The 18,040-nt window shown below is 43.3% G+C and overlaps 1 protein-coding gene across 1 annotated transcript in view; it reads right to left on the bottom strand.

Moving 5' to 3' along the window:
• PXYLP1 (2-phosphoxylose phosphatase 1) overlaps positions 1–11,683 on the bottom strand; it is a 47,562-nt gene extending 35,879 nt beyond the window's left edge. Inside the window, exon 1 of the mRNA XM_056499166.1 lies at positions 11,555–11,683. The gene's annotated coding sequence lies outside the window, so the exon portion shown is untranslated. The remainder of the gene's footprint in view (positions 1–11,554) is intronic.
• Positions 11,684–18,040: the final 6,357 nt, after the last annotated feature.

Here is an 18,040-nt window from a genome sequence, read left to right as displayed (position 1 = left end):
CAGGCCAGGGATTCAGGAAAAATTGGAAACCACCTAGAAATGCTGGGAGAGAGGCAGCCCAGGCAAGGCACAAAGCTGGAGCAGAGCAGCTGGCAGCACTAACCTACATTCTGTTCAGCACTGGAGGGTGTCACACAGAACCTCCTCCTGGCAGCACCAGCTCCTCAGCAAACCAGAGGCAAGGCATTTCTTGACTGGCTAAACTTCTTTAAGTCAGGCCCTGAAAATAACTTTACATCAATGCTTTCAAAGCCCTTGTGAGATTAGATGTGACACTGCCAAACTCTTGTGCCAATTGACTGATGCTGATACATCCTCTAAATCACCAGCATCCATCTATAATACAAACCTACTCTCCAGCATAAAGTGAAAGCACAGAATTATACTAACTCACCATGACAGCTTAAATGAATTTACTTGATTAAAACAGCATGTCTCCATAAATAATCAATAGTACTCTTCAAAGTCTGCCTCAATAACATTACTGTATTTATCTGATGTGCTGCATGAAAATGACATTGTCTACTAAAACACAAGTGAGCAAAAGTGATCACAACAAAAAAAAACCAGCAAAGACAAATGGCAACTTTGCCCTAAAAGGAAGGTAGTGCTCAGTCTGTACTTAACTATGTGCCAAAGACAGAGAAAAGTATATTTTGGAGCAAGCTTATAGAGTGTAGGAGGGAGAACAAAAAGCCCACAGACAACATAAGGTTGATATGGAGTAACATTCATAGGTAGTTTTAGAAAAGGTCACAGAATAACACAGGGACCCAGTCATTAGTCTGTTATCTCTAGCTGCAAAAGAGATTTTAACTATCATTACTTACTTTTGCTTTTCATCTACATCTGCAGGTTTATTTTCTGACAAAGCCTGTTTTGAAGGCATCTGAAATGAAGGTGACAGTTACTGATACAATTATAATGAAAAGTTCTGCCTTGACTTTCACTTTAACTCGTGATGCTCCACCAACCACTCCCCAGCCATTGGGCACCAGCCTGCCAGGCACATTTTTCACTCACTCACAAGTCCAGCCCCCAGACAACTTCAGACAGTGAGTTCATACTCTTGAATTAGCAACTACAGAAAACAGTTGCATCAGCAAATGGCAGCAGTCAAACCTCCTCTTTGGCACTTCAAGCAACTTGCATTTTTTTCTGCAGGAATGCAAAAAGTGGCTGGGATTTTCTGGTCATGACCAAATTGACCAGTGCTATAAAGAGCCGTGGCAAGAACCAGAACAGAGTGGAAATGGGAACATGCAGCAGAACCAATTCCCTGGTCAGCATGACCTGCTTAGTTACTGATGCTTGTAATTGCCACGGTGAGAAAACCCTCACAAAACCCCTGCAGCCATTGTAGCAGCAGCAATTTAAATTGGACATACGATCCCTGTAACACTGAGGGTGCATTTTGCACAGCATCACAAAGTAACACAGCATCTGTGATACTGTTCAGCACAATTCTCCATTTTCCCACTGGAAAAAAAAAAGAAACATACTCTTTTTTTTTTTTTTTTAATAGCATTGAAGAAAAATAGGTCACAACACTTGGTGCAAATAAACACATTTATAAAAAGAATAAAACCTGCTCATCATTAAAAATATTAAATAAGACCTGCTCAGTAGTGTAATGTGATGGCCAACAGCTGGCCTGGAGACCTCACAGTCATAACCACAACTCGACCAGCCTAAGCCACTGAAGGAAAAGAAGTAAACATCTCTATGAAGAAGGCACTGAGAGATGGGAATGCAAACAATGGATGCAGGCAGCTGTTGGCCAGTGAGCTGAGTGATGATAAAATTGTAGCCAACCAAATGCAAGGTTTCTTGAAAACCCTATAAAAGCAGGCTGCAAACAATAAAATTTGCCATTACCTATGAACCTTGGAGCATCACGTAGTGTTGGTCTCTACTGCAACAGTGTTATTTGTGTTAGCCCACCCACCCCATAAGTTAAGTCAGCGACCACAGGACACTCAAAACTCAACTGAAAGTACAAATAGGTCAGCAGCCTCATGAAACAGAAACAAAAAACCACACATACAAGAAAACCCCCAACATCTAAGTGAAGATGAAAAAAGCCATGATAAAAAAGGCCACATGTACCACTCCACAAGTAAGGCATGGAAACAGCAAGAAGCAGTGCCTGTCCAAATGGCTACACGTTAATACAAAAAATTAATAGTTACTTATAAGATTATATTATTTTTTAATTACTTAACATTTTACCAAGTATCTGATTATAAAAGAAAAACAACCAAGATGCTGAAGTTTAATATATTCAGCACATTAAAATGTCCACATCCAAATTTTTCTTGTCTCCTGTTTGCAAGTTTCCACCTAACCTAGAAGCTCTAAAATCCTCATAACTGGCACAGCTGGTCCTGCAAAGTGCAAACACTATTGCAATGGCCCAGCAGTACTACCCAGTCTTTCAAGTGAGCAGCATAAATTCTCACTTCATACAAGCCAAGGGTTCAAACAGATCTCACTTGAATAATTCTGCCCCTCTGTACAGTGCTCACTTTCCCTGTGCAGCAGATTTACCCCTGAGTTTGATAAGCCTGGACACTGACAAGTGCTGAGCACACAGAAGGGATGAAGGGACATCAGCCAGGGTGTCAAAGATAACCCACTGCTCTCAAAATACAAGGTTCCCTTGACTCCAAAATCTGAGCTTTTAAACCTCAAGGTGCACAAGGAGACAAACTGGTGAACATGTTAAACACCTCTTTCTCCTAAGCAGCTTTCAAAGTTTGAGCAGGACTCTCGTGCAGTTTTAACTGGAAATGCTGGAAAAGCCACCTTCAGCTTACATCCTTCTTAGGGCTGTCTCCTTCTTTTCAGTTCTGTCCTACCAGTAGGAGCTGCCTTCTTTCAGATACCAGATGCTAAGAGATGTGAGCAGAACAAATGTTTGCATAGCTTAGGTTTGCATTTGATTTTGCCAGTCTAAGTCCTTTAGAATGTATTTGTTTTATTGAACTTAGAATCTATCAATCTCCTGAAACTGGGCAATAAACACATGCAGAGACACCTATGTTCAAGTTTTGTGCATTAATGTTATAGTTGATACAGTGCAACATTAGAACACTACAACATCCTCTGTGAGTTTCACAGCATTGGAAGCTGACATTCTGCAGCCAAAAGTCTCTCAGTTTCTGGAATTTCTTACTTCAATTTTCTGATGAAATGATGCCCACATTATCTTGAACAAATATAACTGAGGGAAAAGAAAGTATGGGAACTGTTAGAAAAAGCATGAAAAGATCAGGAAGTGTTGGATTTTAATTGTTTTTTTTCACCCTTGCACAGCAAACCATTTAGGTGTGTCAGCTTACCTCCCTGTACTTTGACCACTAACCGCCTTGCAAGAAAATACCTCTAATACCAAATGCTTCTGAAAACTCAAATAAGTACTTTTGGAAGAAATACCATAATTGTGAGTTGTAAATACCCTAACAGACATTTAAAAACCCCAAAACGGGGTTTTTTCAAGACCAAGTACAGTAATTTCTGACATGAAGTCACTAAACAGGATCAGTACTGCAGTTTCTATACAATCAATGGTTCCTAGAACTATTAGTAAGAAAAATACAAGTAAATAGATGAACTAATTTAGAGATGAAGAAAACCACAGTTTCAAAATATAAGGTACTATAAATATCTGATTCTTTGGGGATGAAGTAATTGGCCTAGAACACTCTCTTCCTTCTCCATGCCCTCTGCTATCCTAAAATTATCAGAATAGGTGAGAGAAGTTCTCAGCAGTTGTAATCCAAATACTACTTCCACATCCTGCACATCCTTTCATTAAAAATAAATAAATAAAACCACTATAAATTTAGTGTCCTTTTCTGCCAGAACACTTTCCCTTTGGAGACTCAGCTTGGAGACAGCTTACTGCTGCCTTCATGCCCAGGCTCTGGCAGCACCCTGACAGCAAAAGCATTTTTGCTCCTACCAGCTTCCCTGGTCTATTTACACAGAATATCCCGTGTTCCCATCAGCCAGGACACAGGGATGACATGCCCCTGCCTGGAGGAACTTAACAAAAGTCTAAATTAGCTCTGACAGTAAACAAAGAGAAAAAGCACGGCTGTACATAGAAACAATTATGGAATGTTTATTCCAAGCTGTCTGCAGACCCCTTCGTGTTCTACTTTCTCACAGATTTAGACAGCTGTTTAGAGCAGAGGACAAAACAGTGCTCAGCAGCAAAATTCACACTTGCCAGCTCACACATTCTGTCCCTTCTGACTCTTTTAGCCACTGATGCTATGTATGACTTGACTCTGGGGGCTCAGAGCCCAGGCAGGAACCTCCACGCCTGAGCTCTGCTCCACATCATGGAAAACACACAGGGAAAGCTCCACAGGAACCCACAGAACTCCTCCAGCAGAGATGTCTGTCTGGCACAATCAGTGCTCCCTAAGGGCTCAGAGTGCAGCACAATCCCTGCAGGTGGATGTGGGTTTGAATCTGAAGCTGCATTTTGGACAGACATGATACAGCATGGACTGCTTCCCTCAAACCACAGAGAAGCTTCACTGCTGTGTTACAGTCTACCAATAAAATCCAATCTACAATAAAATCTGTCAAATTACAAAACTTTCAACAGAGTTCAAGTAATGATGAATCACAAGCCATTCCCCTTTTTAAAAAGTCAGACTTTATGGTATATTCAAATCTTAAGTATACAAGAGACAACTGCAGTTCCTTTGCTAGCTTAAAACCTCTTATTTTTATATCCCTTTTATAAATTGCTTAAAGTCTCCATGCTTTGGCTTTTGGCTTTCCAACTATGACTTTCCAGGTCTCATGTGGTTTACTCATTTGAACAGCAAATGTATGAGAACATGAAATATTTCCAGGAGTAGGTGTCCTTAACTTTGGTTTCTTTTGGTCCACATTAACCCTCACTTCAAGAGAGCCTTCAGTTCAGACAAACTTTTCAGTAAGTGTTTTGATCTGGCTTTGATTATCTCTTTTTGGCTGGAAATAAGATCAATGTCCTGCACTACAGTGTAGAAGTCTTACAAAACTTAAAGTCAATACCAACCCATCAGTCCAGAACATTACTTTGGAGGCTCTGCTTGAAACAAATTTTAATACCCAGGAAAATCTGTCACAAGCCCAACTCTCTGTTATCTACTTCAGGAATGTCCCCATACTCCTACTCCTTTTTCTATGCAATAATCGGTCATACAAGATTCTGAACTGCAGAGAAAGTAAAAAAAAAAAAAAAAAAAAAAAAACCAAAAAAACAACAAAGGAAGTTCTTTTACTTCCTTAAAGGAAACTGAGTAACTCTTTTCTAACAGTATTATGAAACTTGAAGGAAACCTTATGATTTTGATGGCTCCAGGCCAGAACTGAATATTAACTGGTGACAAAACCATTCTAGAACACAGAGATAATTAAATAATTCTTAAAAAACAGCACCAGAATGCAATTATTTTAAATTTACAATTTTAAACTATATACCATATGCTCATAACTATAAGCACAGATCCTAATCACCCCCAGATCACAGCCAGTGGCTGATCAGATAACATGACAGCTCCAAAAAGCACACAAAGGCAAAGCAGCCAATTGCTGCTTGAATTGTTAAATGATTTTTGGGGTTTGTTTTAAAGTCAAAGTTTTATTTTTTACAGTTTTAATTGTTTGAACAACTCCATCTCCTGCTATGGCACTCCCCTGTGCATGTGTTTTCTCTGAGCAGGAATCTGCCTCCCTCTGCCCCAGGGGTTGTGTCCTGAGGCAAATACCTTCTGCTGGCACCAACTCTGAAAGTAAACATTGCAGGGATGCACTCAAAGCTAGTTGTGATCAACCAGGGAAGTCAAGTTGAATAAACAGATCAGTGAAGAAAGCTCATAAACAGAGGAAAATGCTTATTTTCCCACACAGAGTCAAATTTATCCCATGTAATGTTCAAGAGGATGTCAGTATTAAGGACTGTATTTTTCACTGCTTGTCAGGTCTTCCACTCAGGTTAGATTTGGATTTCAGAATGTGATCTGAGTTCCCAAATCTCTACTTCTTTTAATTCCAAATGACCTTATACTGGGTCAGTTTATACCCTACCTCACACATACATATTCTACTGGTGGAAGTGACACACCCAGTCCTCAGAGCTCACACAGGCTGATTTGCTCACAGTATCCAAACTGAATGGATCTGGGGGACTTTATCTCTTCAACCCACTCCCCATCCTGTCTTGTATCCCATCTTCACCTGGTCCTTCATTCCTCACCCTTTGGAAAACTGCCAGAATTTGAACCTAGTGCCCCAGCCATTCCCCCACAACTCTCAGCTCACCCTAAAATGCACCATTTTACATCTGCTGATTTGGCCACTACTGAGAGCTTTCCAGATAGTAAAACATTATTTTACTAAATTAGCTTAATTATAGATGTGAAAAATGGCAGTGCAACAACCTGGTAAGTGTTTGTGCAAGAGGGATGGAAAGGATGACAATGATTTCATTACCCATTTCTACTCTATCCTATCCTTGTGCTCAAGCTGTATTTTGACCCTCATTCCAAGAGATTTTTCTTCTGCCTGTAGCCCTGCAAGAGATCTCTTCCATCCTATTTTTATAGTCAGGTCACCCAAAACTTCCATATTCAACCTCTTCCATAAAATCTCAAGGACTCAAAATTACAGGGCAGATACACACTTCTGTTCCAAATGGAAAACTTGTGCTTCTCCACACATTCTACTATTACCCATTGCAGCTCATATTGGAGAGGGAAAAAAAAGATTAAACATACTTTATTCAGCAGTTTTGTCATCTTCCTGCAATCTAACCCCAGAATGGTTATTATACAGATGCATTAGCACAGAGTCAGCATTTTCTGCTGCCCTTTCCTCCCCACAACACTCTGCAGAACTGCCAATTTGCCTGGCTGCTAGAAAGCTGAATGGGGAATAACACAGGCACCATACTGGGAAAACTGTCATGCTGCTGGCAGAAGGGTATGCCTGGCTTTTCCCTGGATCCTCATGGCAGCAGCACAAGCTAACCACTAGGAACACATCACCTTACAGACAGAGACAGCTGAACACACAGGTGCATGCAGGAGAGTTATTGCTTCAAAAGGAAAAATAAAAATAGGTTTAGATAAACAGCGCTGGCATTAAACATCATGTCCCAGCATTTCCTTGGAAAGGCCCTTTGGCTACAGTTTTGTTGCTTTAGTTGCTTAGCTGGTTTTACATTTTATCAGCCCACAGAAGCTCCACATCAAGGAACCCAAAGGTCTTCAGAGAGAGAAACACAAGCCTGTGTTCAGACTCAGGAGCAATCAACAAACCAACATCACAACCACAGATGCAGGGAAGGTGAATAAAGCATGAGAAATACACAGCAAAATGCAAGAGCCAGTGCCAGCATTACTTTGTCCTTTTAAACAATGATTAACCACAGAGGGTACCAGCTGTCTGCAGGGTCCCCTATCAGCCACTGCCAGCATTAGGAAGGCACAGTACAGCATCTTCCACTACACAAGTAACTGTGACATTTATTATTGCAAACACTGACACAAAGCTGTGGTGTCTATTTTTATATTTTCACAAGGGAAACCATGAATGTGACAATACTGGGGGGAAACTGACTTCATTCTTGGTTCATGCTGAAGTTTTAGGTGGATGTAGAAAATGTGAATGGATCAGCTGAAAAACAGCCACTGATTAGTATTTCCAGACAGCTGTTCTGAAAGTGTTCACCATGTGGCACAAACAAATAAGCCTAATTATTTCAGCTTCCAAAAATCAGTTACTTTTAAGAAATATGCCAGCTGTCTAGCTTTTCAAAACCCAGTTTACTTCTCTAATCAATATGAAATAGCCTGTCAATCATGCTCTGAATCCTCTGCCTGTCATCAGAACCATTTAGTGCCTAATCACACACTTACCATCTACCTTTGTAGCCCTCCTGGCAAATGTTTCTATTATCAGCTTGCACAATGCAAAAAAAAAAATGCTCTTTCTTGCTGCTTAGGATGAACTATTACATTGATGATTCAGGCATTATATTCTTTTGAAAAAGAATCATAAATGCCATTTGTCACAGTACACCTTCCCACTCCTATATTTCTTCACTGAACAAGAAAATGCCTCACCCAGCTGTAATCATAGAACATCTAATATTTTCAAGACAAACAAGAACATGAATTTTAAATTCTAACCTAAACCAAATGGCACAAAACAAGCCATATGGGCAAACCTCACGTGCTCCTACATTGACATAAGTCAAGACTCATGTATTCTCCCCTACAAATTTTAGACAATAAAATTTCCCAAATTCTTCTGCCCTAAATAGTGTGCAAAGCTAAATGCTTGCTTCAGGGACTCACTTTGGGATTCACCAAAGTGCAGCCTGATTTTAACAGAATATGAAGCATGTCACAGTCTGTACAGCATTCCTAGTATGGTCCTGGAAAACTGCTACAGAAACCTTCAGTCGTCATCATCCTTCACACAGCTTTATGACCAACTGTTTCCAGTTCTGTTTCTGTGTAATTTCTGCCATACACTGGCCTGCATTTCCATTCCCTGTTACAGAAAGCATTTTCAAAACCAAAGAAAATAAGAAAATATGCATTTTGAAGCACAATATTTTATCAGTACTGCAATATGTTAACGCAAGTCCATAGAATTACCATGACACTCAAACCCATGCAAGTAAAAATCTTGCATGAAATCCATGTTTAAGTCTCCTCCCGAGCATTTGACATTTCTTCCCTTTTTCCTGCAAAATTTAAGTTTTCTTTTTTGTAGATAATTTACCATCCAAGACAGAGTTTTTTAAATGCACCTTTCTGAATGTGAATCAATGCATCACTCAATTACTGCCTCTCTCTCTCACAGAATCAAGATTAAAGGCTATGTTCAAACACTTCCCAAATGTGATGCACTGCTGGGACAGTTTTGACCCAAACTAGACTCTTTGTCCAACATTTGGACCACTAAGGTTCTTTTTAAGCAACTCTTTTCTCACCCTTGAGGCTGCTGTCTGCCAACATTTGTGTGTGTGCTGCTCCATCAGCATAGATGGGCTGTTACACCTTTTCCTGCACATTATTGGTAACTCTCTACCAGTAACTCCCAAAACTTTCCTGTATTCCCTATTACAAACTCAATCTACTTTAGTCTTCTCATGCCTCCTTCACCAAATGATTCTCTTAACAGCCAAAGCAATAGCTCTGTATTTTATGCACACTTCCAAGCTCCTTGTCTCTCAACCTTCATCCTTTTGGTAGAGGCAGGCTTGAAGACTCTACCCTCTTGAACAATTAAAGTACCATCACCTCCTCTGTAGCATCCATCATAAATTAAAAATCTAAATCATAAAGCATATGTTAGTAGGTGGCTTAACATTTAATTCCTATGCTCATGTGGTGTATGCTTGTGAACAACACATATCTCACAGTGGTTTTCCACTTAATTAATTGCCAATATGCTATTGCTGGTCAGAAGATAAAATTGTGGGGAGATGATGAGAATATATAACTAGAGCTGACCATAAATCCAGATAAAAGCCACCACATTAAGCCACCATTCATTTTTTGGGCAATAACATGCAGGCACACTTAAGACACTAAGCCTTTATATGTAAAATATGTTTTTTTCATTTTAATATTTGCAACTTCATCAGAAAAAGCATCAAAAAATGCAACTAAAGTCTAGTTTCAGATTGTGAAAATTAAAAAAAAAGACGTACATAAGAAACCTCACAGGACACTTCAGGTTTCATTTTTCTAAGGAGGGTATGGTAAGTGTGTAAAAATATACACTCCCTTGTAAAACCACTGCAGGAAGCACACTTCATGGGGGACAGTGATTTTGCACACCATGAAGCATTGCTTTTTGTGTTTCTTCACTCCAAGATGCCCATCTAAAACTAGACAAAAAGAAAGCTCAGAAGACAAAAGAAAGCTGTTAGAGAAAATCCCAATGATGAAAATGAAACAATTGAAGTAAATGCCTGCAGCCTAACCCGAGGCACACCTCTACACAGGTACAGACACAGCCTCAGTTACACCAAAGCCATTTTGCAGTTCTGCTGTTGTCAGACCTTCCTATGACACCCTGCTATCCCTCAGTGCTTCCACTGCCCCAGAACAGGGAGCTTGTTCAGTATGGATAATGAATCTTATAAAAAGTAGTATTTCTGCACTACTGAGTTTACATAACATACTCAAGATACTACAATTAAAAGCCATTAGAGAAAGAAACACAAGTGTTTTAACCATATGCACTACTTGTAGTTACCTTTTTGAGAAGATTAAAATTAAGCAGCTTTTGCTTTTCATCTCACTCACACCCTCCCACTACAAATTCTGTCTAAGCTAATCCTCCTTCTAGAGACGTCAAAACAGGGCATAAGTATTACAGCTACTTACTGCCAAATTGTGCTGGTCTAATATCCCATTACCATTGTAATACTGACACAGTAACTTATTATATGTGACAGCTTTTGCAGTTAGTCAAAGATAGAGCCACTTATTCAGTACTGGTGTTTTTCACCAGTAAAAATATCTTTTTAAAATTTGTAGAAGAGAAAATTTAAGATCTGTACTCAGATGCTCATCTGAGACTATGATGCCAGACAAAATAAAAGGCTTATAAAATCATTACACATGCTTTCCATACCCTGTCATTTCCACTGTCAAAGACTCTATGTAAAGTGATCAGTCCAGAAATTCAGGTTACAGTGTTTACAAATGCGTTGTTTACCCCTTACTTCCCGGTATTTTAAAACACACTTTCACAGAGTTTTGTTCCGTGGTTTTTTTAAGGGCCACACTCTGCACGAAGGCAAAGACAATGTCCATATCAGAACACACTTCCAATGAGAAGTCCGCGCTTGTCAAAACGTTCAGCCTTATTTTTCGAGAACCTGCAGCACAGAAACACAGTAAGTCTGTTCAAGGCGCTAAAAGTATGTGCGATGAAAAGGATGCTACGGGACACGCTAACGACAAGAGGCATCAGGAAACAGGTGAATTCACGAAGTTGCTCCGCTCCGGCCCCGGAGTATCCTTAACAATGGATGCCAAGTCCCGGGAGCGGCGCAGCGCGGCAGCCGAGCCGGGCACACGCGGGGCTCGGGACGCGGGGCTGGCAGGGAACGAGCGCCTGCCAGCGCTGCCCTGCGCCGCCCGCACACGCCGGTCCCGTCCGGCGGCAGCGCTGACCCGCCCCGAGGCCCCGCGGGGTCCCGCCGGGCCGGGCCGGCCGAGGCTCCGCGCCCGCAGCGCTCCCGCCGCCCCGCTCGGAGCCCGGCGCGGGCCGCACCCCCGCTGTCCCCGGCAGCGCCCGCCCGCTCCGCCGAGCCCCGGCCGGGGGAGCGCAGCACGGCGGACACGGCACGGGCGAGCCGGGGCACGGGCGAGCCGGGGCACGGGCGAGCCGGGGCACGGGCGAGCCGGGGCACGGGCGAGCCGGGGCACCGGCCGCAGCGCTCCCCGGCGGCGCGCCCCAGGCGCTGTCCCACCTGCCCGGCGGGGGCCCAGCCCCGCCCGCAGCCGCCCCTTACCTGGCTGGCCGCGCTCGGCGCCTCCTCCCGGGCCCGGAGCTGGAGCCGCTGCCGCCGTCTGCTGCCGGGCCGGAGCTGCAGCCGCCGGAGCCGCCACGCCACGGCCGCGGCTCCGCGCCCGCCGAGCGCCCGGCCCGCCCGAGCGCCGCCCCCCGGCCACGCCGCCCGCCCGCGCCCCCTGCCGGCCGCCGCCGCCGGGACCGCAGCGGGGACGGGACGGGAACAGGACGGGACGGGAACGGGAACGGGACGGGACGGGAACGGGCACGGACGGGTCCCACAGCCGACTGGGCAGCGTCAAGGAGCCGCGAGTGTCAGCCCTCTGAAGCCGCCTTCACAGCCATAGCTGCGGAGAGCAGCGAGGGGCTCCGGGACCAACAGCGGGCACCCAGCCCTATTCCCCACGCCCCAGCCCTGTTTTTCAACTTCCCGCTGCTTTTAGCTTGCGGTGTTGGAGTGGATGGCTGTCAGATGCCGCACGACCATCTCCCGCAGCCGGCTGGGCGAGGTGGTTACTGCCGCTGACTCCTCTGGCACGTTCTTCTGGTATTTGACTCACTAGAGTACGACTGGGAGCTGTCACGGCCCTTTGAAAGAAATGCCACAAATTTCAGTACAAAGATATAACAAACACATTCTCTTGTGCAGCTGATAAAAGTGAATTCATTCCTTTACTTGCGCAGTACTCACCAGGATTTGCTTCAAACAAAGCGGTTCCCAATTAACCAGCCTATCTCCTCACAGGAGCCAATTCTGTTCCACTAGCAGGAGTGTTTGTTCAATCCTGCAAGCTGATCACCTTCCAAATACACCAATTTTTCATGTATCCGTAAACCAGATAAACCTAAACCAAATCAATCCTGCAGATTTGGGGAATGCCCTAATTCCCTTTACACACCTACTCTGGCATGTGCATGCAGAGCCTATGTGAATGCTGGGTGATAAAAAGTGATAGGAAAGATGTGTTAATGTCTTTACAAAAATTCAGTGGGTGAAGGTATGGGTGTTAATGGCTCTTAATGTCTCTGCTGACTTTGGGCAGCAGGTTCCTTACCCGGCCCAGTTTGGCTTCTGAAACAGAAAAGGGTCTACGCAAGGCTGAACTTCGGAACGTCGGGGTAAAATGCCAGGTTCAAGGGGGAATATGTGGAAAGCGGTTCGGGAAGGCTGAACCTTCCCAGCAGCTCAGCCCATGGGGAAGGAAGAGGGCACCATGCAGCCGGGAGTTTGGGATAAAAGGAGGCTGTGCCCTCCAAAACTTCGAGTGAGAAACTGCACGGAGGTATGGCCCAGTGGACTCTCTTCCTTTATTCTGATAAAGTTCAGGACTCCTCTGCCTCCTCTATGGACACTGGCTTTTCATAGAGTGTGTTTCCATACAAAAGCAATGCACTGTCACTAAACATTTGGCACCAGCATCTTTTGTTGCAGTAAGGAGGCACCTTGAAGAATGTCTGTGGTTCTCATACTCCCGTGGTTCCACTTGCAGCCCTGGAGCTTCTGCTAGCTTCCAACTGTGCTGTCACACTGCTCTGCCAGACCAGCAGACACACTTATCTCTGTGGCCTCTACTCTTGGGTCACAGTGACTGGTGATCACAGCCCTGCAAACAGCAGCATGGAGCCAAATTTTCTTTCTTTGATGTTGCACATCCACAGAGTCAACATATCCAGGAAAAAGACTGGGCATGGTTTCCTGGCTAAACTTGTACTTTTGCATGACTGGTATGATTTCAACTGAAATGTGCTGAGGTTCTCCAACTTTCTGTTTGGGGTAAGAAGCAGGAATTAATCTAGCTTTAACCAGCAGACTGCAGAGCAGTGTGGGAAAGGGTTGTTCAGCTGCAGATCAGAAGAATGGAGCCTTTACCCGCTGCTGCTCACCAAAGCCATCCCAGGCTGCTCAGCAGCCTGCAAATGACTGCTGCACATCAAATGCAGGCACAGCTGTTCTTCCCTGCTACCAGCATCACATCAGATTAGAGCTAATTGATCACAACAATTTTCTTACCTAGTATAAAACCAGTGTCAACCATCTGGAAAAGAATGACTGGTAAAGGAGTGTGAGAAAAACTATGAGCCCCTAGATGTGGACAGCGAGTTCTGACTGCAATTCACCAGATCACTTTAGGGCATGTTAGCATAGAAAAATGCCCAGCCATAGCACAAAGAATCTGGCTTTCCCAGAGCCAGAAAGCAGAAGACGTACTTTACAGAACAATTGTCTTTGGAAATTGTATGGAAACAGTTATTTGCCATGGTGGCAAATGTTTGCCAGAGATGTTGCATTTCCACATCCCTTGAGAAACAAGTGCAGTTCAAAAAGGATTTAGGATTCAGAAACTGTCAATCTGTTCTCCATGGAATAAAAGGATTTAATTTTCTTCACAGGATGTTTTTGCTTTGGAAAATAAAATATGTTTGCTTATACACACAAAAGAAATCAACTTCCTTAGAGATACTCATTATGATATTTATAAAACAAATTACTGTGTACTCCGAAGTTGTTAATATCCTGAAAAATTCTCTGCAGAAACAACATACACATGGATTTTAAAGACAAAATTAGAGGAGACAAACTGAATACTCACAGGGCAGAGCAACTGCAGCTCCTGTCCTTGGGGCAGACTCCAAATTACTCACATCCCCCCCATATCACCTTACTTGATATTCTGGTCAAACAGATATATTTTCTGCTATATATACCATTATGCATCAAATGGTGGCACAAATAGTATTTATTAGTGACAAGATTTGCTCTTCTGCCCTTTCAGTAGAGTGAATTAGCTACAAACTATCAAGAGTTTTGTTGCACTAACCAGACAGTAGCCCTGAGCATGTCTGCATGTTAGAAATGTGTGGTCCATTCACTACCATCAACGACCCATGGCCAAGACAATCCACTGTCACATATGGTCAGAGCACTGCAGTGTTCCTCTTCCTGACCTCAATCCCAAGAGGAAAACTGACAACCTCAGTCAGAGATGATAGGTCATGGTGAAATGCAGCCCCACCACACAGGGAGGTATTGGGGGTTAGGATCTTTCCTTTTCTTTCTTTTTCCTCTTGGAATTTTGTCCCATAAATTGCTAGGAAACAATAACTTAAGATTGAGATACTTAAGAGAGAGACAAAAGAAGTTGCCCTCGGAAGAGGCTACTAAGAAGCTGGCTACTTTCATATGTGAGATGTTTTTCTGTGAGAGGCAGAGATATCCAGAATAGGACTGGGAAAAGGGGGTTGTGTGCAGCTCCTCTCTCTCTTGCTCTCTCAGCATTCGGAAGGGAAGGAGGTTGCAGTCATTGTGGGAAGAATTCATCACCGCTGCGGGGTTGTCTTCTGCTTTCTTCTGCCAAGAATGGAGCCCTGCTTGTTGCACCGGGATCGAAAAGGACCTTTGCCAGCTGTTTGGATGCCTCAGGGGCAAGGACCAGGACTGCACCCCATTCCAGGAGGGCGCGTTTCCCCCGCTGCGTGCAGCAGCTGCTGTGGAGGAGCCCGGCTGCCACAGATCTGAGTTTTCACTACATTAAAGCTCTGCACCCCCTGCCTGGCCCAGACTCCCCGCGGTTCCAGCGGTTTCTGATACACCTCCTCTACCACTCTGGCACTTTGCTCATCTCTGCCCTCCCAGCTTGCTACTCCGAGGTCCCTGCTGCAGACCCAGAGGGGCACCGGGATCGGCTGTACAGGAGCCGCTTGTCCGCCCCTCCCGCCGGCTGTGTCCGCCATTGTCCCTGAGGAGAGGGGCCACAGCGCCCCCTGCAGGCGGGGGGAGGCATCGCCTGCCCTGCCCGGCCAGGAGCCCCCGGCGCCCCTGCTGGCTGTGCGCGGAACTGCACCCAGGGGAAAGCGCTCAGAGCAGGAGAGACTTCACTGGGTTTGCTGCTCTTCTCTGCTGCTGCCGCTGTGGTTGTTTGTCTTGCTATACATACACGTGCTAGTAAATAACTGCTATTTCTTTTCCCATATCTTTGCCTGAAATTTCAAAATTACAACAATTCAGAGGGAAGAGGGTCATATTTTCCTTTCCAAGGGAGGCTCCTGCCTTCCTTGGCAGACACCTGTCTTTCAAACCGAGACAGGAGGACAGTTCTAAACTAATTGCTTACTTAGATTTTCAAGCTCATGGTCATAATGTTGTTGTTTTGTAAATTATGTACATTCCAACAGTTAGGTGGAGTTTTTCCTCCTTATCCTTTATTTCTAGTTACTGAGTCATAGCAACTCTACATCTTTATGCTTACCAGCTTTGAATTGGAGATCCCTGGGAGAAGCAAGTGGTTAGTTCATAACTGTCCTGAAGACAAATTCTAACACACATAGTACAAAATCAATTAGATTTCACAGCATAAGTTAATTAATTTTTCTATTTTATCTAGCAGCTAATACTTCTGCAAGAAATGAGAAGTATTTTATCTAGCAGCTAATACTTCTGCAAGAAATGAGAATCAGGGAGTAAACTCTAAGATTTTACCCAAAATACCAGCTAGATCCCATCTTACTGCTTGACAGATAAGTTTACAGCCCATTTTGTGCATAAAGAAAGGTTTGGGGCACATCAAAGCTATTGTATCCTTGAACTGTGTGAGAGTATTTTATATGAAGTAATATTTGCATGCACTTGTTTCACTTCTAGGGTTATTTTTTCACTAACAGTTTCAGACCCTCTAAGTCTGTGGGTGGGGTTTTTTCTTCTTTTAGGAACAGAGGAGTTTCAGTGATCTGAAGCATTCTTTCAGTTCCATTCTTTGACTTGGGCTGGATTTCTCAGCTACACGCCTGGATGCTTCAGAGAATCCTCACTCTCCATCTAGTAAAAGGTGAATTCTTAGCAAGCACAATTTTCATTTTGGTAATTACTGGCTGAGGTGCTTCGTGTTTTAGTCCTCTTGCTTTTAAGTATATCACAGAAGCTGCCAGGTCTGGACAGAAACCCCTTTGAAAACAGTAATTTATGCCTCTTTTTGCCACCACATACCTGAAGTCTGATGTCACTTCTTTCAGCTGCTTTGTGCATGTTCCTGTGTCATTCCAGGCGTCATGTGGTGTATCTGCCCAATGCCTGAAAAAGTTACCCCTGATTTTATAGCTTTGAGTGCCTTGGTGACTCATGTATATCTCAGAACTATATTCCTGTAACTTCCTAGGATGAAAACGTCATTACCCATAAATTACCAGACTGTAAGTCTCTCTGGATCTTTTGGAATCTTTTAATGATGTTGTAACTGTTGATCTGGATATGGTGCCACAGCCACTCACAGAAATTTCTGTAACTCTTCTGTTGCACTAAAGGAGCTTTTGTTTTCCTTAGAGGCTATCTATTATCTTATTCATCAGCATTTCTACATATATGGCTTTACAGCATTTAAATTGTCTCTGCGTGGAGTCACTCAATCCAACCCTCAAAGATGATATTTTGCAGAATATCATGATCATGTTAAATGTTATGTTTTCATCTCCTGATATCAGGCTTTACCTCCTGATAATATCATCACACTCAGCCTCATCAGTTTCAGCAGTAATCAAGCAATCAGTAATTAAAGTACATACTAGGAACATTACCACATACCTCATTATTTTCCTCTACTCTTTCACGGGTTGATTAAATCCCAAATAATAATTACAAATTCTACATTATTTCTAGATGAAAAAAGATACATAAGAATATACTTTATCTGGCTGTTCATTCCAATATTGCACTTTCTCCTGGATAATATCATAGAAAACCCCATTTGTTTTTCAGAGTGAACAGAAGAGTGCTGTTTGCTCATGACTCTGTGTCCTGGGGGATATAATACCCCTTCATTTGGAAAATCACTGATTTATTTGCAGGACTTAAAAATAAATTAGGACCTCTGAGCAAATGTAACTTGGACAGTCAGTCTGACCTATTACTTCCTCCTCCTATTTTTCCCACACCCCACTGCCATGAAGCTGGATGCAGATCAACCACTGGATTAAAATACTGGCCTCTGATCCCAGCAGGAGCCACAAGAGTATTGCCAGTCCATGGCAGAATGGCAAAGACAAGTGAAGTCACCCAATAGCTACCTACAAAGTTAGTTTGGCACTCTTGGGACAGAAAATACCCCATGGCAGTGTTGCCCATCACATTCCAGTTGTGCTTTTTCTAAGTCTGCAGAGTGACATATTTTGAAGAAAAGATCTTGTTGTCACCTCTCTATGGAGAAAGTGCTGCAAAAAGCAGTAACCACCAATTTTATTTGAAGTTAACCACAAATTTAAGTTGAAACTTTTGAAAGAGGAAGTGTGTGGGACCCCACTTAGGGAGGAATGTATACAATAGAAATAGGCTTTTTAAGTATACTAATAAAACACTTATACTGTGCATTTCTGATTTCTCCCCAGCAGAAAACCTAATGCCATTTCCCACTTTGTAGATGTTCAGTAGTAATCTTCATAGCCTAATTTCTCCAGCATGGACTTGCTAGCATGAGACACAGTAGGGGAACCATAGCTCTCA

The sequence above is a fragment of the Oenanthe melanoleuca genome, chromosome 9 (assembly GCF_029582105.1).
Source record: "Oenanthe melanoleuca isolate GR-GAL-2019-014 chromosome 9, OMel1.0, whole genome shotgun sequence".
NCBI lineage: Eukaryota > Metazoa > Chordata > Aves > Passeriformes > Muscicapidae > Oenanthe > Oenanthe melanoleuca.
Note: the sequence above shows the minus strand (reverse complement) of the source record. Positions and strands in the feature narration are given on the sequence as shown.